Here is a 25,057-nt window from a genome sequence, read left to right as displayed (position 1 = left end):
CCTTCTTCTTGGGTGCAGGTTTTCCTGTTTCTACCAAGCTGGGAAGGTGGGCCAAGCTGGGAAGGTGGGTATGTTGGGCCATCATAACAAAGCACCACAGATGGGGTGGCTTAAATAACAGAAATGTATTTTCTCACAGTCCTCAAGTCTGGAAGTCCAAGATCAAGGTGTGAGCAGGGCTGGTTTCTCCCGAGGGCTCTCGTTGGCTTGCAGACGGCCGTCTCCCCCTGTGTCCTCACAAGGTCTTCCCTCTGTGCGTGTCTGCGTCCTAATCTCTTGCTCTCTCTCTAAGGACACCAGATGTGTTGGAATAGGGCCCAGCCTAATGACCTCATTTTACACTAACCACCTCTGTAAAGGCCCTGTCTCCAAATAGAGTCACATTCTGAGATACTGGGGGTTAGGATCCCATGGATTTTTGGGGACACCCTTCAGCCCATAACGGTGAGTGGGCCTGCTTGAGAGGGCACCTTCCCCCTACCTCCTCCAGCACTCAGTCCTGCTCTCAGAAAGTGCCTGATCTACAGCACCCTGGAGAGAGACAGAGAGGCAGAGACAGAGAGGTACCAACTCTCCACCCCATGCTGTGTGCTCATGCAGGGAGCCTGTTTAAAGGGAAGCAGATACTCCCTGCACTCTCGGTCTCACACAGAGTCTGTTTAATATGATTGACCTTGATCATGCACACCTGCCCTGAGCCCACCCAGTTGTGAGTCACCCAACTGTGGTCGAGGCTTCCACCACTCTGAGCAGTTTCTCAGAGGGTCCCCAGCAGGATGCAGCCCCATCGTCCAGGGCTTTCACATCTGCTTCACGGCCTCTGGCCTTCCGGTCTCTCCTTCCCCACTTCCCCACTTTCCTCAGCATCCAGACTGGTGTCTCAGAGGGTTTTGGGGGAACCCAAATAAGACACTGGACTACAGATGACATGCATCCCCCACCTTGGCTTTGAACTGTGGGGAAGCATTTGTTCATGTCCTTCACCAATAGCATCTTTTGGCCTCTGGTTGGCATTGACATGTAACTGCCATGTTAAGTTTGCCTCTGCACCCTTTTGTTGAGGGTGATGATAAGAGTGGGACTTTATGGTACTAACTGAAGTTTCAACCTAAACACGACTCACATGGAAAATGGCCAGAGGGGCCCACTTATAGCAGATGAGTCAGAATGTGCTTTCTCTTTTTTCCTTCTAATCCAGTTTTTTTTAACTTTAAAAAAATGTGATAAAATATACATATCATAAAATTTACCATCTTATGTATACAGTTCAGTGGCACTAAGTACATTCACATTATTGTGCAATATTGGTGATGACCACTATTCATCTCTGGAACTCTTTTCATCTTGGAAAACAAAAATGTGTCGTTGGGGCTTCCCTGGTGGTGCAGTGGTTGAGAGTCCGCCTGCCGATGCAGGGGACACGGGTTCGTGCCCCGGTCTGGGAAGATCCCACATGCCGCGGAGCGGCTGGGCCCGTGAGCCATGGCCGCTGAGCCTGCGCTCCGCAATGGGAGAGACCACAACAGTGAGAGGCCCGCGTACCGCAAAAAAAAAAAAAAGTGTTGCAGTTAAACACTAAATCCTGATGTACTATATAGCACAGGGAACGATACTCAGTAATTTGTAATAATCTATAAGGGAAAATAATTTGAAAAAGAATGTATATATATATATATATATATATACACACACACACACACACACACGTATATATGCGTGTATATATATGTAAATATAACAGAATCACTGTGCTGTACACCTGAAACTAACACAACATTGTAAATTAATTGTTATACTTCAATTAAAACAAAAACAAAACCCACTAAATCCTCCTTCTCTCCTCTCTCCAGCCCCTGGCACCCACCATTCAACTTTTTGTCTCTATAAATTTGACTACTCTAGGTCTCTCATATAAGCAGAATTTGTCCTGTTTCTGGTTTCTTTCCTTAGCATAATGTCCCCAAGCTTCATCCATGTTGGAGCATGTCAGATTTCCTGCCTTTTTAAAGCTGAATAATATTCCATTGTATGGATATATCACATTTTGTTTATCTGTTTGTCTTTCAATGGATATTTGGGTTGTTTCCACCTTTTGGCTACTGTGAATAATGCTGCTATGTACACTGGGTGTACAGATAGCTCTTTGAGACCCTGCTTTCAATTTTTTTGGATAAACACCCAGAAGTAGAATTACTGGATCATATGTTAGCAAAATGTGCTTTTAATAATTTCTAAAGGTTATAAATGTCAACAGTATCTGTTGGTCTTCGTGAAGACATCTTCAGACAAAGGATCTGTGGACATCAGCATGAGAAAAGCCACTTGTCCTGGTTTAGTTTCCCACAGAAGCATACCCAAGATGGTGACTTGGGTGCAGAAGGTTGCTTGGGACATGATCCTGAAAAGGACGGTGAGGGTGGAAGGGAAGACCCAGGGACAAAGTGGGTGCCTACTGCCTGGTTACACTACTGGGTCCAGATCTTCCTTTGTCCTGTGCTTGGGTGAGCTGGGGCTATGGCCCACTAAGGGGAGGTGCTTCCTCTAGGCAAGGAGGGCTCTCAATGTCTCAGGGAATCCAACTGTCTGTGGGCTGTTTATTATCACCATGCACTAGGATTCAAAACAGTGTGGTGATTAGACACTGCTCCCCAGAAAAACATGCTTGTTCCAAACAATGGCTCTGTTTGCTGTTGAGTTGTAATAATATCTATGTCAAATTGACATGCAATACTACTTATGCTTTAGTCAAGATCATCTTCTACGTGGAAGTTGATTTGGAGGACTCTGGTGACACGGTTGACCCAACACACGTTTCTTTTAAGAGGAAGCTTATAATGGTTCAGAATCATTTCCATTCCCTTTGCGTGAGATGTGTGACTCCCACGGTCATACATGACCTTGTGTTTAAACAGTCATTTGAAATAAACAATGATAACTCGGTGGTAAAAAAAAAACAAAAAACAAAGAAACAGAACTAGAGTTATTGCAGCTCTGTCCTAAGGGCATTTGCAGTGACAGCGAAATCTCAGGACTAAGCACAGATTTTAGTGGATTTGTTCCATATCATGATTATTTCTGATATTTTTATCATAGAGAACAGAGCTGTAAACACATTCTCACATCCCTGACCCATGTTCTTGCTGTGAAATGGGTCCTGGCCCCGGGGCGGAGGTGTATGGTGTCTGATGTTTGGTGTGTAGGATGAACCCAGAGCCGCAGCAGAGGGAGGCCCAGCTGTTATTATTATTACCTTAGGGGGGAATGAAGCCCTCCTGCCTCATAAGGGCATTTTTCTCTGCCTGTGAAGGAAGATAAGGGGACTGTCCCCTTGGGAGGAGACCAAGGGAGCAAGTCAGGGCTCTGACACCCCTGAACTGCCCACCCCGGGGTGGTGTTTTGTGGATGACCTAACCTAGAAATTTTGTTTTTATGTGAATATACCTGTTCCTTCCACAAGCATTAACTGAGCTTCAGCTATGAGCAGGTATTTTCTGGTGCTCATACCTGAAATAAATGTAACTTCTGTGCCAAACAAACTGTGATGAAGATGTGGCTTATACGCTCTCCACTGCCCATTTAAAGGTTCTTCCAGAGCAGGGAGCCTCCCCTCCAGGAGGAAAATGTCTCTGTCCCTTCCCCCCACCTGCATCCTCTTAGGTCATAAACGGTCCTCAGTCACTTTTGTCCACAAGAACAATTGATCTGGATTTTAAAAACTGAGCAGGTGTGACCTAAGATTGATGGACTGTAAACTTGATGTAGCATCTCCTCCGATCCTGGCCGGGCTGTGTCAGTGTGGAGTGGCAGTGGGCGCCTTCCCCACCCTCCCCAGCCCCCGAGCTCGCTAGAGAGTTCCTGAATCTCTAGGGTAAGTGTGGCTGGAGAGAGGACGGACACAAGGGTCTTCCTGTGAGGTGGCCGCCCCTTGCTGGGGTTTGGGGCTCTCTGCACTCCCATCTCTGGGCCTCGTGGATGAGCTATGCGTGGATGCGGCTCTATGCAGGCTGGTTTCAGGTGACTCCTACAGTCCCTGTGGTGCAGCTAACCTATGGGATTGCAGGCCCCTGTGCCCCTCCCCTTCCCCCAGCATGGAAGATGGCCCCTCTATCTCTCACCATGTAAATTTCCTTGGTGGGGGGCACAGACACAGTCCTGACTGTAGGGAACACTTGTCATGCTCTCAGCATGGCCCCTCTGAGCCTAGGATCCAGCAGTGTCACTCTTCCTTCACTCATCAGGCAGGCCAAGGTGTCCCGGATCAGATCTCTCTGTTCTCAGAGTAGGGGAGAAGCTGTGAGAGCCATGATCCGGCTTCATTACTGTTTCCCTGACTATTTGGAGAAAGTGGTGGGTGTGTCTCTTGGCCCACGTGTTTCACACCTGTTACATCTTGATGAATGGGATGCATACTGAGGCGTTAACATCTCATTTTCAGAGGGACACATGGCTGTATGTTGATGATGCAAAGGAAGAAGATACAGGGTAGACAATGGCTAGTGCTCTGAGGGCATGTGGACAGAGGCGGGAGAATCTTCCAGCTGGCCTTGGATATGGGAGGCCCTGGACTCACAGTTGCATGAGAAGGGAGCGGCAGAGAGAGGCAGAAACTGAGAAGTGTGGGGGAGCACACAGACCCAGACCCCTGAAGCCTAGGCGGGTTGTTGCAGGGGGTGGAAGGGTGGCAGCGACATTAGCTGCCACCAAGTAGGGTAACCGGGAGCGAGGCCTGGCTCCCCTACACCGGTTCTGAGCCCCGTGTTTCCTAATGGAATGACCACAACTTCCTATCCTTTTAAAGTTCCAAGGTTATTCTGAGCCCCTTGGAGTAAAGAGGTTACATTAATATAACATGTTCTGCTTTTATTATAGGAGTGAAATGGGATGGACACATTCACGGGTAGACACCCCAAGGCAATTGAATCGACTTCCACAATTTTAATAGCATGGACCATCTTGGAAAACAAACAAACAAACAAACAAAAAACTTTACCCTTGATCTTCCCTCCCCCTTACTTTTTATTCATTTATTTTTTTTTCCTTTTTAAAAATGTAGGAAAGAGCTTTGAAGTGTCCTAGAGCCTTGAGGTGGGAAGGGGTGGAATTCCTCTGTCTGAGTGCAGCAGGCTTCTCTGTCCAGAGCAGATGGATTTGGGCACCGGCAACAATGGCAACAAATGTAGCCTAGTCCTTTCCTTTGATGTGAGAAGATTAAACATCATGTCAAGCGCGAAGATTAAACATCATGACAAGTGAGTGCTGGAAGCTTGACTGAAATGTGATAATATGGAAGCCTGATACCTCAGGGCCAAAGCCTTATAAAGATAAAAATAGGATTATTAATGACAGCTTCCAGTTAAAAAAAAAAAAAAGTCTTAAGATGTGTTTGATCAGCAGGTTCCATGCAGACACCCCTGCTTGCAAACACATGCAGACCACATGCTTGCAAATGGAAAGACTCAGTTTGCAAAGCAAAGGCTTTGGGAGCAGACTAGCCCGAGAGCCCCAAGTCCACATCGTCTGAGTAGGAGGCTTGGCATGAAACCAGTGCCACTACCAAGTACCCAGACCTCTGGGCTTGCTGCTCTCCGAGGGTGCCCAGCACGTTGTTTCCAGCTGGAGGGGAACCCGCGTGCGGAGATCTGAGTCTGGCTGCCGCCCCTGCCTGGAGACTGTGGGGGGTTAGGAGAAGACTCTGGTGTGGGAAAGAGACACAGGTTTCCGAAGACCCCCTTGTATTTGGACGGGAGGTTGGGGAAAGGGATGCAGATGCTCCAGCAAGACAATCTGTGGCGGAATGGGAGATTGAGATTTGAGAGTCCCCCCAAAGGGGCTTCATTGGCTGCCCTGGACCTGGAGAGCCTGTACAAGATGCATTCCCCAAGAGGGCATGTTCCTTTCTCCACCTGAGATGGTTTCAGTGGGAGGATATACTAGGCACGTAGGGAAAATGTCTCTGGAACTGTGAGTGGTGAGGGGTAGATTCTAGACTGGGTGAGGTTCCAACTGGGCATGTGAAGTGGGCCTCAGTTTTCTCAGCTGTGACTGCAGGGTCAACCCATGTGATGACCCTGGTCCTCTGCCATCAGTCATGGACACCTCAGTGTAAATAGTCCCTAGAGTCACTTTCAGGGGCTGAGACTCAGTACAGACACTCAGATTAAAGAAAGGGTTGGAAAGGGAAGTTTCCAAGTGCAAGAATCTGCCTGGGCTGGAGGCTTCTGGGAAACCCTGGTCAGGTAGCAGGAGGAAGTTAGCAGCGGGGCAGGAGAGGGGCTGGGAGCGAAAGCACAGGAGGGAGAGGTGGCCCCAAGCTTCAGGGTCATTACCATCCTCTGTGTTTGGAGTGTTTCCCCATTGGAGCCTCCCCAGAGTGTCAGGGGACATGCAGGCCCTGTCTCATTTGTATTGGATGAGTAAGCTGAGGCTTAGGTCGTATATCCTCAGTCAGGATTTGAATCCCAGCCTCTTGAGTCTAAGCTAGGTATCATGACCACAGAGCATTTAATTTATCACTTGGATCAATCCAACTACAAAGCCCACCCCTGGTGTTGGCCACTGGTTCCCTCTTTCACCCTTGGAGGTGTGCAAAGGCAGCCCGGCCAAATGAGGGATTTGCAAGGCTCCCGAACAGTCCATTCCCTCAGATGAGATGGTGCTGGCCCGTAAAGGCCCCCTACTGTGACACCAGGACCATGACACCAGCTACACAGTGGCTCCAAGGGCAAATGATAGAATGCTGGTGTGGCATCAGCGGACCAGACTTGGAGGCTGTTTCCCAGTATGCCAGCAGGTCTTCCCTCCTCTGTCCCTCGGCTGGTCAGCGGTCGGGGAGGTGGGGGCGTGCACACTTCCTCTGGAGTCGCTGGGTGGCTCGAGCTCATGTATGATCACCGCGTCTCGACCTGGCACACAGGATACGCTCAAATGGTGGCGGCTGTTGCCTACCCACTGGTTGTATGGCAGTTAGCGTGTGGGCCAGAAAGTACAGAGCAGAGGTATAGATGTTGGATTAAATGCTTCCTGAGCACAGAGCAGAGGCTTTGTACCCTGTGGAATTGTTCTCAGGTGGGTCTTTAATATGAGTCTGAGGTTGATGTGCAGTGGGCGATGGGCAGGCCCACACAGGGTCCTCCACAGAGGCAGGGCAGAAGCAGGCTGGTCAGAGGTGACCTCCAGCCATTGTCCACGCCCACGTGTCACAGGAGGACAGGCCAAGCTGTTACGCGCAGGCCCTTGAGGACGTGGGAGGGCACGTGGGGATGGAGAGCCACTTGCTAGGTGATAGTGACTCATCTGAGGAAGATAAAGGCCGGGGCTTGGAGAGTGGGCAATGTCGGTCATCTGCTTCCTCTGGGTTGGGACATGAGTGATGAGAGTTCAGCCTGCTTATTCACTGACAGGTGTTCTCTTCCCCTGAAATCACTGTGCAGGTGAGAAGGGCAGAGCTAGTGCCCCTCCAGGGAATCCTGCTGTCAGCTGGGCTTGAGAATCTCTGCTCCACAAATGTGATATTCCAAGTCATGAAGAAATTCGTATTGACCCATTTCTGCCGGTCCCAGTCACACTGTATTCCATCACGTCCCTCTGCACCTACAGCCCCCGAGGACTTCCATCTGCCCTTGAATGCTGGGCCTCGAGCAGTCTGGTCCTTTTCAGAGGTCTGGGTTCCCTACGCTGGGGAGTGTGGGCAGCAGGCTGTGTCTCCTTCACTGGTGCTCTGCCCATCCCCTTGCCCTGCTTTCTAAGAAGTGTTGCTATTTCCAGCCCGCAGTGGGATCACACATTCCTACTTAGGCAGATGGATGCAGTGGGTTTCACTTTAAAGTCTGAATCTCACTCTGGATGGGCCAGGCTTTGTTACTGCATTCAGTGTGCGATGCTGTCTTTCGGGAGAGACCTTCATGTATCTCTTTCAAAGGTGAATTAGGAATGTTTCCAAACTCTGTTTGATGCCTATTTATCCAGAAACAAACACTCATCAAGCATGGAGATCCATGACTAGACAACAGCTTCACAAGGTCCTCGCTGTCCCTGCATAATGCGTTCACGAGAGTGGGGGTCACAGCCCAGATCCTGGACCTCCTCACAGGAGAGGGGAGGGGAGGCACCTGTCTCTCTGCTCCACCCACCTCCGGTTTTTCACTTTTGATCTGCAGCCAAGTCTCTTCATGTGTTGATAAAGGGCTAAAAACTTACGGTCATGTTGTCACACTATGTCGTAGATGTGGGTCATGTCTTGGGACAGATAAGCAGGGCTGCAGTCCACAGCCGCCTTGTCCACACTGGCCCTAGAACTAGCTGGCCCTGGCTGAAGTTTATATGCCAAGACCTGACCTCACCTCTCACACCCAAACCCAGGGTTATCTGCTAGGTCACCCTCCTCCCATCCAGTCCCTTTCTATCAGGCTACATTTTTTTTTTTTTTTTGCGGTACACGGGCCTCTCACTACTGTGGCCTCTCCCGTCGCGGAGCACAGACTCCGGACGTGCAGGCCCAGAGGCCATGGCTCACGGGCCCAGCCGCTCCGCGGCCCGTGGGATCCTCCCGGACCGGGGCACGAACCCACATCCCCTGCATCGGCAGGCGGACTCTCAACCACTGCGCCACTAGGGAAGCCCCCAGGCTACATTTTTGCCTTGGGAAAATTGTGTTTGTGAATTTCCTTCAGTAGCTCCATCTAAAAAAGTGGACTTCCAAAGTGCAGGTCACGAGGACTCAGATGGTCCAAACATGTGTCTAAGAATGCACAGAACTCCATATTCCTTGGCTGTAAAGTTCTACCCACCAGCCAAGCTACCCATAGGACATCCTGAAACAAGAAGGTGCTTCTAGTCAGGCAGTGCGCAGAGCCCTCTGCACGCATTCTGCTCCAGCCTGGGCTTCTCCTTTTCCTTCTCTAGCATGAGCCTGGTGGGTTAGTCACAGGATCAGTATTGGTCACAAAGTCCCCCTTGCTCCTAAACTGATATAACACACTTGCCTCCAACTGTGAGGCGTCAGGGGCAGTATCACTTAATTTCCACCACCCTCATTTCAGTTTAAAATTTTCTGACATTGACACTTAAGAGGATTAAATATCAGCTTCAGAACGCACGACCAAAGGTAGACTCTCTTACAAAGTAAAAGAGCATCCCATGTATTTCAACATAGTAGCATTTGTTCTGTTAACCCATGTTCCCGGCCATACGGAAAGAGGGATGCGCTTTGCCAAAGCTGCTTTGGGCCCCTGAATAATGCAATTCACGTAATGAGCCTCAGTAAGAACATGTTCTTTTGTCAGACTCTGTGCCCTATTTCACATCTGCACAGGCCTTTCATGTCCAAGGCTGCTGAAGCACTTGGCAAGTGTCCTCTTTACTGTGCTCCAAGTGGGAGCTGAGGATGGGCTTCCCAGATGAATGAGAGTCAAGAGAGTGGCAGGCTCGCAGCCGGGGACACTGGACTTGGGGGAGGGGGAAATAAGTGGGACCATAGTGAGAAACCCGGTGCCACCTTCGCTTCTTGCAGGCACCCTCTCCCTCTGCCTGGGCTCCCCGGGTCATCAGGAGGCAGTCCGACTCAGAGAAGTAACTTGACACTGGGTGGAACTAGAGATTCACATCCAGGCTTCAGTGCAGAGCGTGGTGTGCAAAGCTTGGCTGGTCACTGGGTGTCTCTCCACTGGGCAGTGCCATGCTTCCTTTCAAAAGCTCATTAGAGACCCCCCTCTTTCTGAAAGGCACAGAACTATTTCATGTGCGATTTTCAATTTGTTCACAATACTAATCCAAAGAGCCTGTGACTACAAGAGGGTGTGCTTGTGAAACCAGAGGAGACTCCCAGACCACAGTTCTGGGGACGGTGTCTCACTGAGCCTGGTGTGCAGGGGCTGGGCTGGAGCAGACGGCAGGGTACTGTTTTCAATTCTTAGCCTGGCTCTGCATCTGAATGCGGGTGGCGTGAGCCCTATTCCAGGAGGAGTTGAAGGTCAATTTCAGTACTTCGATGTTGGCTTTAAAACAAAGGGGGAAATCAAATGCAGACTCCTGAAATATTAGCAACCCTGGGGTTCTGGAGTATTGGAAAAGATGATGCGGGAAGACCTTGGATTTGACTACCCTTCTCTTTAAGCTGATTAACATCTCCTCTCTTCGCCTCTTCCTGCTTTTCCGCCAGACACCCAGTCAAGTGTCTCTGCTGCTCTGGGGCGGGTGGCATCACAGCAGCAGCTACCTGTTGGCCAGACCTGTGTGAGTAACTGAGACCTGGTTCAAACCCCCCACTCTGCTCCTGCTTTCCTTCTCCCCCCTACCCCGCAGGAGCCCCAAGGGAGAGAGTGCTGGGTGCATGCGTGAGTCTTGATGGCTGCAGGCTTCTGTTTATGCTGGTGTCTTAACGCTCCAGCCCCGCCTTCTCTGCGTGAAAACACTCGACAAGGTTCTGCCTGTTTTCACTCTCATAGTTTGTTCCACCTGCTTGCTTCTTCTTGGGAAGCAAGGCACTGTGGCCATATTAACTTGTGCAGAGACCTATGTGCTGGCTGAGTAGTGAGGGAGCCTCTTGTGACTGGCATGTGACTCGGTTTCCCATGGGTTGCATCATGCTCTGAGAGCACAAGGTAAGCCTGGGAAGTTGCAAGGGGTCAAGTCCCTGGGAAAGGTTCATGGCAGTGTCTTCTGTGTCAATATTCTTTTAAACTCTTTCCCAGTGTGCATCAGTAAAAAAGGCCGTGCCTTAAGAGGGTGGTCAGTGAACTAACAGAGTGTCCCTGACCTGTCTGGAAGGTCGTGACCTCCAAGGCAGTCACAAAGACTGCTGGATCTCAGGTCACAATGGCTAAGAAGGGTGACACCAGTGACCAGCCTCTGGTTGTCTATAGGTTGCCTAGTGAACAAGGCAATTGAAAGTCAGAACACAGGAGCGAGGCACAGGAGAGACCCTGGAGCTGGCTACACAGAGGTACATGTCCCTGTATGGGATGGATGGATGCATGGACACCAGGCTCTGACAAGGTGGTGTTCACAGCTGAGTCACCCAATTCCAATGTGAGGGAGGAGGTTCCCCACACAACCAAGTGGTTCTCTGAGACCAGATGGGAACCCTACAATTCTACTCAATTCTGACACTGTTGACCCAGAGATAGCATCAGATTCCACACGTTAAGGGTTCAGTCCTGCAAGACTGCCCCCCGCTTCTCCCCAGACGCCAGTTTCAAGTTCACGTTGTCACTTGGGCTTTAGCACCAACCCAAGACCCATTCTTAGAGTTTGATTAGTTTGCTGGAATGACTAGATTACTAGCTTACTGATTTATTATAAAAGGTTACAACTCAGAAATGTGTGGGAAAGGGTGTGGAGTTTCCATGCACTCTCGGAGTGCGTCACTCTCCCCAAATCTCCTGGTGTTCAGCAACTGGGAAACTCTTGGAAACTCTCCTTTTGGGTTTTTATGGAGGCTTCATTACACAGGCATGATTGAGTAAATCACTGGCCAATGGTGATTGAGCTCAGCCTCCAACTAGCCTCTCTGCCCTCCCAAGTCAGGGGGTGGGACTGAAAGTTCCAATCCTCTAATCACTTGGTTGCCCCTCCTCCCACCCCCTAGACCAGCGGCATCCTTAGGCGACCTAGGGGCTTTCCAAAGTCACCTCATTAACATAACAACAATATCTTTATTGCTCTCAGAACCCAGTGCTAGAAAAGGGGGCCAAGACAAAGACCACGAATATATTTCTAATTATAATCACAGTATCACACTGAGCCTTGCCACATGGCTATGCTCCAGGTGAGAAAGGATTTTTGTAAAGTAAAAACTCATTTATGGGCTGGCTGACATTTTGACAGTCCAGTCCCCACATCTGGGGGCTCCAGTGGAAGCAGAGCTGATGGAGAGGGCAGTCCCACTCCTGACTCTTTGGGCAACAAGACCTGAGGATCCCCGCATTGGAGACCAAGCATACTTGTGCCTCATCCACACCTGTACTTTTGACCCCAGAGCCCATGCGTTCCCTGGCTCCACTCCCACCTCATCTATTCCAATGTCTGCTTGGGTAAGTTTGGGGTCCGCTGCCCAAATAATGTGAACAGAGAAGGCCAGTCCTTTTGTTGGGGGAAATCAGCGTTCAAGGATAAATATTGCCTTTATCAATAGTTATTGTTTCCTTATCTTTACTTGGAGTTACGGTTTTTATATTTATCTCCCTTGTTTTCACAACTGACCCATGCAGTAGGCATTCTCATTAAACTCATTTAACTGATCAGGAAATGGAGGCTCAGAGAGGTGGATCTCAGATTCCAGGGCACATTCCACACATCACAGGCTGAGAGGCAGAATGAGTTATAACTCAAATTCTGAATATTCTTTCAAATGTATCCTGTAACTGAAAACAAAGCTCAGATCTTCTTCCTATGCATTCGATACTTTAATTATGGTGATACCTCAGGGTGCGGCCTGATTCTTAAATCTCTGCATTGTATTAAAGCAATACAGAGAGTATAGAAGTCACCACTAAGAATCAGAGTGAGTTGAGATGACCTGGGATATTCTCATTATTTTTGGAAAGATGTGAAGGGCAAAGAGGAGAATTTCCAGGGATGTCCCAGGCTTGTCACCCACCCCATGCCTTCTGGGACTCTAAGATTACAAAACGGGGATTTGTTATTTCAATGAGAAGGCTCTAGTGCTCCTGCAATGTCCCTGATTGCTACTGGAAATACATTTAGGCTCAGGACATTCCCTTCTGGCATATTTTAGAGCTGCTTTGGACAATAAGGGATGAAACAGAGGGGTATCTACATAATTTTCAATTAAAAAAATAATGCATTGCTGGAGTGTGCAATGCTTTGCAATTATAATCAGTTAAGTATCAGTTTCTAGAGAACAGTTTTCTGGAGGGAAGTACTGGAAGGAAGTACATATATATATATATATATATATTTTTTGTGTGTGTGTGTGTGTGTGTGTGGTACACGGACCTCTCACCACTGTGGCCTCTCCTGTTGCGGAGCACAGGCTCTGGACATGCAGGCTCAGCGGCCATGGCTCACGGGACCGGCCACTCCACGGCATGCGGGATCTTCCCAGACCGGGGCACGAACCCGTGTCCCCTGCATCGCAGGCGGACTCTTAACCACTGCGCCACCAGGGAAGCCCCGGAAGTACATATATTTTGAGTGTCACCTTTTCCAGAAAGCGTCATGGCTTTTGTGATCCTGTGCCATTTCCCCGCGAGCCTCAACTGGAGTTCCACTGTGTTCGGCCTCACAGGGCATATGCAGGTTTTCCCAGGCAGGGTGGTGTCACTAATACCTACATATGATGGGTGTCCTGGAAGCAGAGCGGGCCATGATGCAAAGATTTGATAGAGAATTTATAAAGCAATATCTCATTTCTGGTTGATGGCAACAAACCTGAGACGTTGGCACATCTTTTCTTTATTTCACGTCAAAGATTTGTTACCAAATGCAGGTTTGTGTGCCTGAAGTGCAGGGAAGCCAAACAAGTGAAACGTCAGAGTTTGGAGCAGAGAAAGGTTTATTATAGGGCCAAGCAAGGAGAATGGGTAGCTCATGCTGAAAATACCCCAAACTCCCTTATGGTTTTCAGGGAGAAGTTTATATAAGGCAAAATTTGGGGTGAGGGCCACAGGGTGTGTAACTTTCTTCTGATTGTTTGGTGATGAGGTAACAGAGTGGTATTCCAGGAATCTTGTGCTCAGTTTGAAGTTAACATCCTCCACCTGGGTTGGGGTCTTAGTTCCTGCAGAAGAACTCAAAGGTATTGTCATGTATATTCCTTCAGGAGGAACCAGGACTTTGTCCCATCACTGCACTATTGTATCTTGAATGTTCCTCCTTTGTTTCTGCATTCCCTCTGTTCCCTGATTAGCAACTGTTTGAATCTGCCCTTTGGAACTCAGGGAAGGTCAAGGAGGCTGAGCGAAGCCATTTCCTGCACACAGGAAATGGGGGACATGGAAAAGATTAGTATTTAGGAGGGTGCCCACAGGGTCCTGCTGGGTTTCAGATTCATGGTACAAAATAGGTTAAAAAGATGTTTCTAGAGGACAAGTTAAGTACAAAAAAATAAAAGCAGCTTAAACATCCAGCAAAATGAATATTGAGTGAACTCAGGCATTGCCTTTACTGTGCCTGTCCTTTTATCCCAGCCTAGGTAATGAGGCGTGGGGTCACGCAGTGGGGTGCTTGGTGCCATTAGAAGAAAGTGCTGAGGGAACTCACAATTATGTCCTAGTTTTGTTTAGTACTTACAATTATGTCCTAGTTTCGTTTAGTCAGATCCTCTGGTGGTTTTATTAATGTTCTGGAGTTTTGCTCCCTTGTCAGGTGGAAATGTTTAACCGTGACATATGGCAGAACAACAGCCAGTTGAGAATGGATTAATCAATACCTTCACAAATGAAGACATGAAAATGACACATAACCCAAACCTTATGTCAAATCTTAGAGGCAAAATCAAGCTTTTATTTTATTTTATTTTTGGTGGTGACCATAAATTTGACTACTTTGCATTTACTTTTATGTAGAAATATTAACGGGGTTCCAAAAAGACCAGGAGTTTTCTCAGAAAAAAAGATAAGATTGTCTACAAGGTAAAACTGCAATAGGGAAGAACAGAATCTGACTCCATATTGGATCTGTTTCTTTTACTTTAACCTTTTACCTTTGTTTTTGTTGCTTTTGTTACTGTAACCACTAGAAGGATGCTGTCTCTAGCTGTAAGCATACATAATGGCCTGCCTCAGGGAACCCTGCCTACTGCCTGAATGTTAAAGTGCCTTTGTTCAGCTCACAGGGAGACATTCTGACCCTGCTCACCTGTGAATGGCTGCAGAAAAGAAGAAATTAACACATCCCCACCCTTATGCTGGCCTAGCCAGGAGATATTTTGCAAAACTAATGGCTTACTTTACTTCCTTACCTCCTCCCTCTTTCTGTTCTGTAAAAGAAACTGGCGTCTGACCCAGATAAGATGGTTTTTTGAGGACACTAGTCTGCCATCTTCTCAGTCTTCTGGCTTTCCAAATAAAGTTTTTATTCCTTGCCTCAACACCTTGTCCCCCAATTTATTGGCCTGTTGTGTGACAAGCAGAGCAAACTTGGACTCAGTAACAAAACCAGCCACAATGTACTGAGAGTCACTCATGGGCTCTATCAAGGTGGAAGTTACCTCCCTGGGAACTGAGGCAGCCAGTGTATGAGAAAGTACACTTCTGCTCTTACAGAAAAAGCCCGAGATAGAAGTCCAATCTGAGGTTGCACGTGGGGCTTGAAACTGAGCAGGACCCTGAGGGCCTCCTGGGCACAAAAGTCTTTCTCTGCTCCCCGTTTCTTGTTTTCAGGAAATAGGCTTCATTCAGCCTCCATAACCTTCCCTGAGTTCCAAAGGGCAGGTTCCAACAGTTGCTAATCAGGGAAGGGAGGGGATGTGGAGACATGGGAGGGACAGTCAAGAAACAGTAGTGCAGCCTTGGGGCAGGGTCCTGGTTCCTCCTCAAGAGACACACATATCAATATCTTTGAGCTGTTTTTCAGTTGCTGAAATCTCCACCAGATGGGAGAAGTTAACTGTATGTTGTCCACAAGCATGTAGACCCCAGACTGGTAGGAACCAGAAGATTGATGATGCTGACTCCCAATTGCCTTACTGCCAACCAATCGGAAGAATGTCCATGAGCTGATCACATGCTCCTCTTTGAACCATTACTATAAAACTCCTCACTACCCCCTCCAGGTTGGGACACACAGTTTTGAGGGCCTTAGTCCACTGTGGCCCCCTTTGCCTGGCAAAGCAATAAAGTTATTCTTTTCTACTTCAACCAAAGCTCTGCCTCTGAGATTTAATTTGGTGTTGGGGTACAGAGTCCAGGTTCAGCATCAGGCTTAGGACTCCTGTGGTGATTCCAGAGTTTGCGTAAGGGCTGCCGAGTACGTGAGGAAGACTCCTGCTTCAGTGGCAGGTGAGAGAGATCCAGAAATTCACCAAGTGGAGAAAAAGCAGTTAAGAAAGCCTTGGAGAATGGTGGGACATAGAGGGCCACAGGCAACCCTTTTCAGGAAGGAGGGCTGAGGGGGAGGTCACGTGATAACTGTGTGAGGGGTTGGGGTCACAGCTGGTCATCGGACCCCCAGCAGACTAAGGCAGAGGTGTGAGTCCGAGCCAGTGTTCAGGAAACAGCAGCCTTGACTTGGGGAGCAGGGCGTGTGACAGATGGGCTTGAGGATGGTTGTAGGCATGGACAGTGACGGACTGGGAGACATGGGTGACATTACAGACAGAGGTGATAGGATTGCTGGAAGAGCCTCAAAAAAGTGACAGGGGAAATCCAGGTTGGGCTCTTTCTTCTCTATGATCATGGGAGAAAGGAGTGCAAGAAAGAAGAGTTTGACTTTATAGCCACTGAGTTTGAAACTTGAAATTTGTTGTATGGCAGATTTGGCTGACCTTTGTCCCGGGTTCCTGGGAAGTACCTGCTAAATCCTTGGAATTTCCACAGTGTCTTTCTTATTTGAGGTGGGCCTCTGACCACACCTGAGATTATGCTAATGAGGTGACTCAGGAGGTGGGTGGTCTTACCTGGAAGACCAACCATAGGATTAGAGCACTGGGGCTTTAAGCCCCAGGCTAGCAGGCCAACCTCTGGGAACAGAGGTGGATGGAGACTGGTTCAACCTCAGGGCCATTCAATCAATCATGTCTACATGCTGAGACTACAGTAGAAACTACTCACCTGAAGCTTGGACTTACCTCCATGTTCTGGGAGGGGACAGGTCCTGAGAACACAGACACTTCCCATCTGGGAGCTCCATACATCTCTTTCTTTGTCTGGTCTTTATTCACATTCTTTATAATAAAACTGTAATCTTAAGTATAGTGCTTTCCTGAATTCTGCCAGTTGTTCTAGTAAATTATAAAAAGTGAGGGGGTCGAGGGAACTCCTGAATTTGTAGCAGGCCTGTCAGGGGCCCTGGGGACCCCTGAATTTTCAGCTGCTGACTGCAGTGAGGGCAGCTGTGTGGAAGACCATGCTTCAGCCTGTAAAATCTGACCTCATCCCAGGTAGCTAGTGTGTCACGATTGCACTGCAGACCCTTTGGTGCCAAAGTGGTGATGTCTTTATGTCATCAAATCAGATTGCGTGGGAAAGGATGCCTGAGTAAGGAGATGCGCCCTTGTGCTGGCCAAAAGCTGCCTCTTAAAATGCTCTTCATCAGGTTATTTCAAGTCTACAGGTTAAATTGCTAAAAACAATAAATATATATACAGTAAGAGAAAACACATTGCTGACAGTAAACTATAAGTTGTTGATGAACCTCGGGTTCTAAGATCAGGGCTGTGGGGTTTTGGCATGGGGACGGGACCACCCCCACTGGATTTTTTTGTCTCTCCCCAGAGCTCCTTCCGTACTTGTTCAGTCCTGCATTAGAACCCTCATCGCCCTCCTCCTCTCTGGGGCCTCTCCTGCAGAGAGTGGAGGACAGGCCTTGCTTCTTTACTTCAGCAACCCCTCAGAAAACAGTGAACTGCACGCAAGAGGGTGTTGTTCTGCCAACATCTCGCCAACAATGCAGTTTTCCCAGAAAGAAGAAAGAAATCCCACTTTGTAGACACAGTACTGTGTTGTTTACCATCATTAGCATGTGCTGTTGGACCCTCAAGCATCTTAGCCCTCCACCTCTGGGAGCTCAATGAACCTGAGGCAGGTGGAGCCTGGGCGTGGTCTTGCACCCCTGGATGACTTTTCTCTGCAACCTATGCAGGTCGGTCACTTCCTGACAGAAGAATCACAGGGAATTCTTTGTGGCTGTGGGTCATTGTTCAAAACCCTTTAAAGAATGGAGGGTTTCAAGGGGGAAGGGCAAGATAGGGGTGGGGGATTAAGAGGTACAAACTACTATGTATAAAATAAATAAGTTGCAAGGATATATTATACAACACAGGGAATATAGCCAATATTTTATAATAGCTATAAATGGAGTATAAGCTTTAAAATTTGTGAATCACCATGTTGTACACTTGAAACTTACCTAACTTTGTATTTCAACCTTACCTCAATAATAAACAAACAAAAAAAGAACGGAGGGTTCCAGCCTCGTCTCTCTCTCGTTCCTGTCCTCCTTATTTCTGCTCCTAGTCAACATCCTGCAGAAGCTGACAATTCAGGAAGAGAGACGATTAGATAGAAGTGTTTTTCCTGCTAAAGCCTCCTGGGGAACGTTCATGAATATTCTCAGCCAGATGACCTCCCTTCTCTGGCTGCTGATCGTTTTCCGCTATCAAATGTTCCCCCAGCTGTGGCAGCTGGAGTTCAAAGCTGTCCCCTTGCAACAGAGTGTGTCCTTGGTGGGCTTTCTGGAGAGCAGATTAATGCCTGACAGCATGTGGTCCCTCCATGCAGCAGCCCTGTGTTGGCTTCTTCAAGGCAAATAAGAATCTGCCGGAAAGAATGATAAATTCTCCCTGGCACTGGGCCCTCCGCCTTGGGTTTCGCAGACTTGCTTCTGTAGAATGTGGAGTCATAATTTGAGTGTTTGTGCACCCAGAGCCATGCCTCCGTGAAGGGCCCAGAGTGGCCCAAGTGCAGTCTTCCCCATGCAAGACCGAGGCCTCCAACCTCGGCGAATTTCATGAAGACTGTACGTGGTTGTGATCTGTCTGCCTGTGTATCTGATCCTGTAAACTGACAAGCAGTACAGAAAGACCCCTGCATTGGAGCTGGAGGACTCGGTGGAGGTGTCAGAATGGAACTGTGGCCAGATACAGCTAACGGAAAAGTGCAATTAGTGGGTGGACAGAAAAGTCTCATCACCTGGGGCTGGGCTTTTCCAGATCAGCTGGGCATGGCCAGTGTGCGGAGCATCACAGGAAGTAGGCCTGGGGCCTTGGGTCATGCCAGCCCGCCCTCCTGATCTACGCCCGGCAAGGACAGTAAGCAATAATTTTAGCTGATGGGCTGGTGCCGACAGAACAGCTTAGCCCAGAGCCAGCTCCTTCCCTGCTGCAGACGCGGCTCCCCACTGCGGGTCATCACGGGCCTCTCTTAGTGGGTGACAAGCTCTTGATGAGCTATCTCCTCTGAATCAACCTTGAGCTTGGTAAAGCAATATGCCAGCAATCACTCCTGAAAGCTCCTGCTGTAACCTGGCAGTAATCCCAATTTACCGGCTGCCATCCTCAGCCAAGAGACTGTCAGGAATGATTGACAGGGGCCACCTTGAAGGCCCGGTTATTGTTCTTCCATTTTAAAAATTCTGGATATGAATCTTACAGAAAACACAAAAGCAATCCTAAGAGAGAGCCCAGGTGAAACCTACTTAATTGGGTGAAATCATATAAAGAGTTGTTTTCTTGACTCAGAGCTGGGCTTCCTAACTAGACATGGAAAGAAACGAAGCAAAGCTTGATAGGCTTTGTGGCTTCACAGTGCTGACGGCAGAGGATGGGATCCTCAGTAGCACCTGCCTTCCCATCATCATGGAAGATATTTTCCAGAGATGCTCATCTCTCTACATCCCATCCTCCACACCCTTCTTACAATAAGCCATGGGCTCCTGCACTGAAGGGAGCCCTCTGTGTTCCCTCTCTTTGGACCCTGCAGGTCTTTGTGACTGTTTCCATCAATAGAACATGGTGGAAGTGGTGCCAGGTGTCTTTGGAAACCAGATAGCAAAGGTCCTGACAGTTTCTGCCCTGGTCTCTTGGCTCTCTTGTTCTTGGGACACTTGCTCTAGAAGCCTCACCGCCATCTTGGGAGGAAGCTGGGGGCACATGCAGAGGCCACGTTTGGGGGTTCCAGCTGAAAGTCCCTCTGGGTCTGCATGGACCACCAGACCTAGGAGGAAATGGTCTTCAGGTGGTCCCTGCCCCGATTTGAGTCCCCAGCAGAGGCTCCAGACACCACAGGGCAGAGACAAACCACTTGATGCTCCCTGTTTGAACTCCTGACCCACAGGAACTAGGAGAGGTAATAAAGGATTATTGTTGTTTTAAATCACTAAGTGACTCATTCAACCATCTTATCTAAAGTAGTGGGAGCTGACTGGCCATGGGCCCCAGCATGACCCCTAGCATGACCCTTTCTCGTCTTCCTTTAAAGGAGGATGCATGAGAGCCTGGTGTGTGGAAGGAACTTCAGTGAACAGGAAGCACACGACTGTCATCAAGGGCAGCAGGGCCTCTGTTCCGGGGCACGTCTTCCCTCTGCTAGTTTTAGCTCCACAGTGATTTGTGAAAACTGCAGCAGTAGTCAGGCTTGCCTCTAGAAGTAACAAAGAAAAAGCAAATGGTTGGAGGAAGGAGAGCTTTGGGGAAACACACTTATAAGAGTTCTATAGGGATTCAAAGAAATGCAGGGATCCGTAAGAATCCCCACCTCTCAAGCAACTTTTTAGACCCCAAGTGTTTCCTAGTTCGTTACATCCATCACATTTCCAGGCATTCTGTATCTCCCCCACCACTGCGCCCCCCATGATAAAGACTGAAAATGCTTCATCTTTCCGAGGGCCTGGCTGCTGTGTCTTCTGCACGGCACGTGGCGTCAGCATGCCAGGGGTTTCCTTGGAGCGTGTCCTGGAAATGTGAGAAGGCATGCAAGGCATCTGACACCCCATTACCTAGAATTGAAGTTTTCATGACATTTTGCCCAGCTGTACCTTTATATAGTCATAGGGTGTGGATATTATGTAGGTTCAAAGAGATTAAGCTTTCTTCCCCACCCAGCTGCTGGAGAATGACGCCTGGCAAATGGAAGATGGATAGAGTTACCCACTCTGAAGTGTGCTAGGAAACCTGTCTTGATTTTATTTTAGTGTTTTAATAAGTAGCTCAGATCATCGGCATTGGGACAGGATGGCCAGTGTCTTGAAGCCAAATCCCACGTGTGGCGCCGGCTGGGGTGATCTGGGAGGAGCGAGTCTGTCCATTCAGCCACATTCAGTATCTCCAGTCAGGTGAGGGGCTCCCTGCTCCCCTGAATTGGGGACACATGTTTGAATTCCTGTGGGAGATCTGTTTCTTTGTTGGGGAGTCACAGAGAGGCCTGAACTGAGGCCGGAGCTGCCCTGTGCTCCCTGAGTGTGGGGTCTTGAGCAAATGGCCTCTCCCCTCTGGCTCTGGGTCTCCTCCTCTGGGGTTGCTTAGTGAAGACTGGCACTCAAGTGAGTTTTCCAGATGGATGGACTGCCACTTGAATCATCTCAAGCAGCTCCTGAATTCCAGAGAAGGGCCTGGGATTTGCCCTGGGAGGGTCCTCCTCTCCCAGGGCTACAGGGCTAAACTGAGGGGGCAGTTCATGGGCCTGGCCTCTAGGGAAGGAGGGCTCTGTTGGGACGTGGCCTTGCTCTGGGAAAGCAGCCAGGAGCCGGGCAGGGGCTGGCCCCAGAGGAACTTGCAGGTTGGCTTGGGGCATGGGGAATAGAAGAACACACATGTGGAAGGGCCAGTTCCAGAATTGGGGGAGTGACAGCTGGGGGAAGCAGGCCTTGCCTTCAAGGGTAGCCACTGGAGGCCACCACAGAGGTTGGGTGGCCCTATCACCAGGGTCCTTGACTGCAGAGAGCACACAGGGCCTGGTGGCTGAAGAGGAGGCTCCATAGTGCCATTTTCAGAGCATGAGCAAGGCTGGCCCTAGCGACAGTCAGGAATCCCAAGATGTGGGCACAGCGTGGCCTTTCTTCTCTAGCAGTTTTGCCACTGTGGCTGGCAGGGAACCCAATAGTGTGGGGTGGGGATGTGGGAGAGATGGAATGGGAGAGGGGTGTATGGAGAAGAGGAGATGGGGAATGTGGGGGAAGTAGATGGGAGGGGAAGTTAGGGGAGGTGATGGGGTGGGATGTGGATGGAGAAGATGGGGTGGGGGAGATGGGACAGGGTTGGGGAGGTGTATGGGAGAGGTAGAGTGAGGGAGGGGAGGGGGGAATTAGGGGGAAGTGGGGAAGGTGGGGGAGGGAAATGGGGGTGGTAGATGGAGGTAGGGGAGGTGGATGGGGGGAGGAAGGAGGACAGGGTGGGGGCATTTCTAGGCCCAGGCAAGACAGCCCTGTCTAAGACAAGCCTGACAATCTCCATTTCCTTTCCATCCGCATGGTCTGTGACATAAAGAGCAACTGGGAAGGTAGATGCAGAACTCTCAGGACAGCACAGAAGGGAAGCAGATTTCACATTCATTGACAGCTGAGGCGTGGGTGAGGTGGTGGTCCCATGAGGTGGAGGCTCAGGGTTGGGTCCTTTCTCTGCAGAAAGCCCACCTGCCCTGACCCATGGGCCTCTGCTGTGCCCAGACTCAGCGGGTCTTGGGCACAGGCTCTGCAGGTGACCCTGATGTCCTGGGGTCTGGCCACAGAGGCCAGTGGTGCTCTTCACAGTACCTGCAGGTGGTTGTGGCCCAGATTTGTGGTGCTGCTCTGACCTCATGCCCTGCAGGAGGACAGGCCTCCTTCTCCTGAGCAGGTGGGTAGGTGTCCCTCCTGACTGACAGGAAGCAGCTTGGCCCCCCCGGGGGGAAAGTGGGCCCTCGGTGTCCTTCTCAATGAGTTCATCCCCACTTGGGAGGAAACTTTCCAGGTTTGGGAAGGCTATGCTGCCTCTTGAATTACGACTGTCCCCTTTGCAGGGTAAATTTCACTCCTTTGCTGGATGTGGGGTGGAGCCTCAAAGAAATCTGGGGAGGTGACATCCTCATTCATCCAGACAACATACATGGCGGGCCCTGAGAGGTCTGTGCTAGGAGATGACTGGGAGGAAGGGATTGGACCTGAAAAGCTCCAAATTCTGCAAGAGGTTGAGCACCTTCAGGCAGAGTGGCAGAGAGCATCTCCCAAGCCTCATGTTTCCAGGGCCAAGGCTGGGCACAGGGCAGCAAATGAATGGGTGTGGTCAGGCTCTGATGGAGCTGAGTTCTGGCTCCAAGCTGAGCCACGGTCCCTGGGATCTGAGTGCTGACGTGGTGTGCAGTCACTTTCAGGGGGAAGCACAGCTCAGAGGAGCACTTGGTAATGCAAGCACTCCTGGCCTGTCTCCAGTGAACAGGCTGGGACATCTGTGTAAATGTAGCTGGGCCTGGTGAGGTGGCCATGGGTGTGTGGCTGCAGCTCCATGTGCACTACCTGGGGTCATGTGCTTTCGGCCTTTTACTCCCTTACCAGAGTCTGCAGCAGCGAATACACCAGCTGCCCTCAGACGTCCAGCTGCCTGCACAGCCCTGCCCAGGGTATTGCACAAGGAAGCCTCTTGTGACCTTTCACATACAGTTAATTTTATGTGTTAATTTAACTGGGCCAGGGTGTGTCCATATACTCGGTCAAACATGGTTCCGGGTGTTTCTGGGAGGGTATTTCTGGATAAGATTAACATTTGAATCTAGGCTGAGAAAAGCAGATTGCCCTCCCCAGTATGGGTGGGCCTCATCTAATCAGCTGAAGGCCTGGTAGAACAAAAAGGCAAAGTAAGAGAGAATTTCTCTGGCCTGATTATTGGGCTGGGACATTAGTCTCTTTTTTTTTTGCCTTTGGACTTGTACTGAAACATTGGCTCTTCTTGGGTCTTGAGCCTGTCAACATTCAGACTGGAACTTCCACCATCACTTTTCCTGGGACTCAGACCAGAACTACAGCATCAGCTCTCCTGGGTCTCCAGCTAGCTCTCTGCAGATCTTGGGTCTTATCAGCCTCCATGATCATATAAGCCAATTCCTTATAATAAAACTCTTTCTGTATGTGCGCCTATACCTTATTGGTTCTGTTTCTCTGAAGATCCCTGGCCAATGCACTCAGTATTCACCAACACTGAGATTCATGGCCCTCGTGCTTGCTCCCTGCTGCGACTTGGGACAAAGATGCAAAGCTGCCCTTTATGCTCAGGCATTAGGATGGGACAGTGGACAGGCCTGGTCACCCCATTACAAGGCACGGCTTTATGTGGGAGGTCACTGCAGGCCCAGTCGTGGCAGGAGCAATACTTAGCTGACACCCTGCGTGTTTAAGGGCTTATAGAGCCTTTTAAATTCTAGCAAAGACATTTGCACTAACCGATGACCTAAGGTTAATTTGGATTTCTTGGGAGAAGCCTAAAATAGGATAGCTTAATAGAGGAGTTTGGATGTATTTTGGATGGAGAGCTGAGAGTCCTTTTACTCCTGCACAATTTGAGTCTCAGATGGTATTAGTCATGTTATTTCCTGGGTATGGAGGGGTGAAAAGGAAAGGGAATGATTGGGGTTGACAAAAATTTTTATTTTAAAGAGGTGCTAATGCACCACGTGAGTTTGAGACAAGATCTGTCTAAAAGCAAAGGAAACAAAAAAATGTATATTTGAACCTGAAAGTTGGGGTCTTCTCAGTTGCACACACACATGCACGCGTGCACACACACGCACACAAACACATGCATGCATACACACACACAAACGTACACACACACGCACGTGCACGCACACACACAAGCACATGCACACACATGTGTGCACACACGAACACACATGCACGCGTGCGCACACACACTCTCACACACGCACATGTGCACACGTACATGCACGCACACATGCATAGCCCACCTACACTATTTACACGTCGATATTGCACTTCTAAAAGCATGTGAAATTTGCAGGCACAAGGTGATGTGAGTCTGGGACGATCTCCATGTAAAACGCATATTTGGGTAACGATCTCCATGTAAAACGCATGGAGATCTCCATGTAAAACGCATATTTGGGTAACAGACCCTTCTACGAGAACAGTTTATGACACTGTAGACGACAGGGTGAGCGACAGGAGACTTTGGGGGTTCTGGTGACACCACGGCTATCAGAGAAAAGTGAACCTGAGAACTTCCAGCATGAATGTAAAAGTCAAAGGGAGAGCCAAGGGCTGGCTCCATCTTCAGTCAGATCAGAATGGAAAGCTCTGGGCATTTCTGTGCCCAGGCCTGTGGCTTTGCGGCCATCCTCAGAGCACCCTCCTGCCCTCCCTCAGGGCATTTAGCTCACTCTCACTGACCCAGAGCTAAACTGCCTCCTTCCCTGAAATATAACAAGAGGGAAGCCTGACTTTGGCCTTAGTTGTG

This window comes from Orcinus orca, chromosome 6 (assembly GCF_937001465.1).
Source record: "Orcinus orca chromosome 6, mOrcOrc1.1, whole genome shotgun sequence".
NCBI lineage: Eukaryota > Metazoa > Chordata > Mammalia > Artiodactyla > Delphinidae > Orcinus > Orcinus orca.
Note: the sequence above shows the minus strand (reverse complement) of the source record.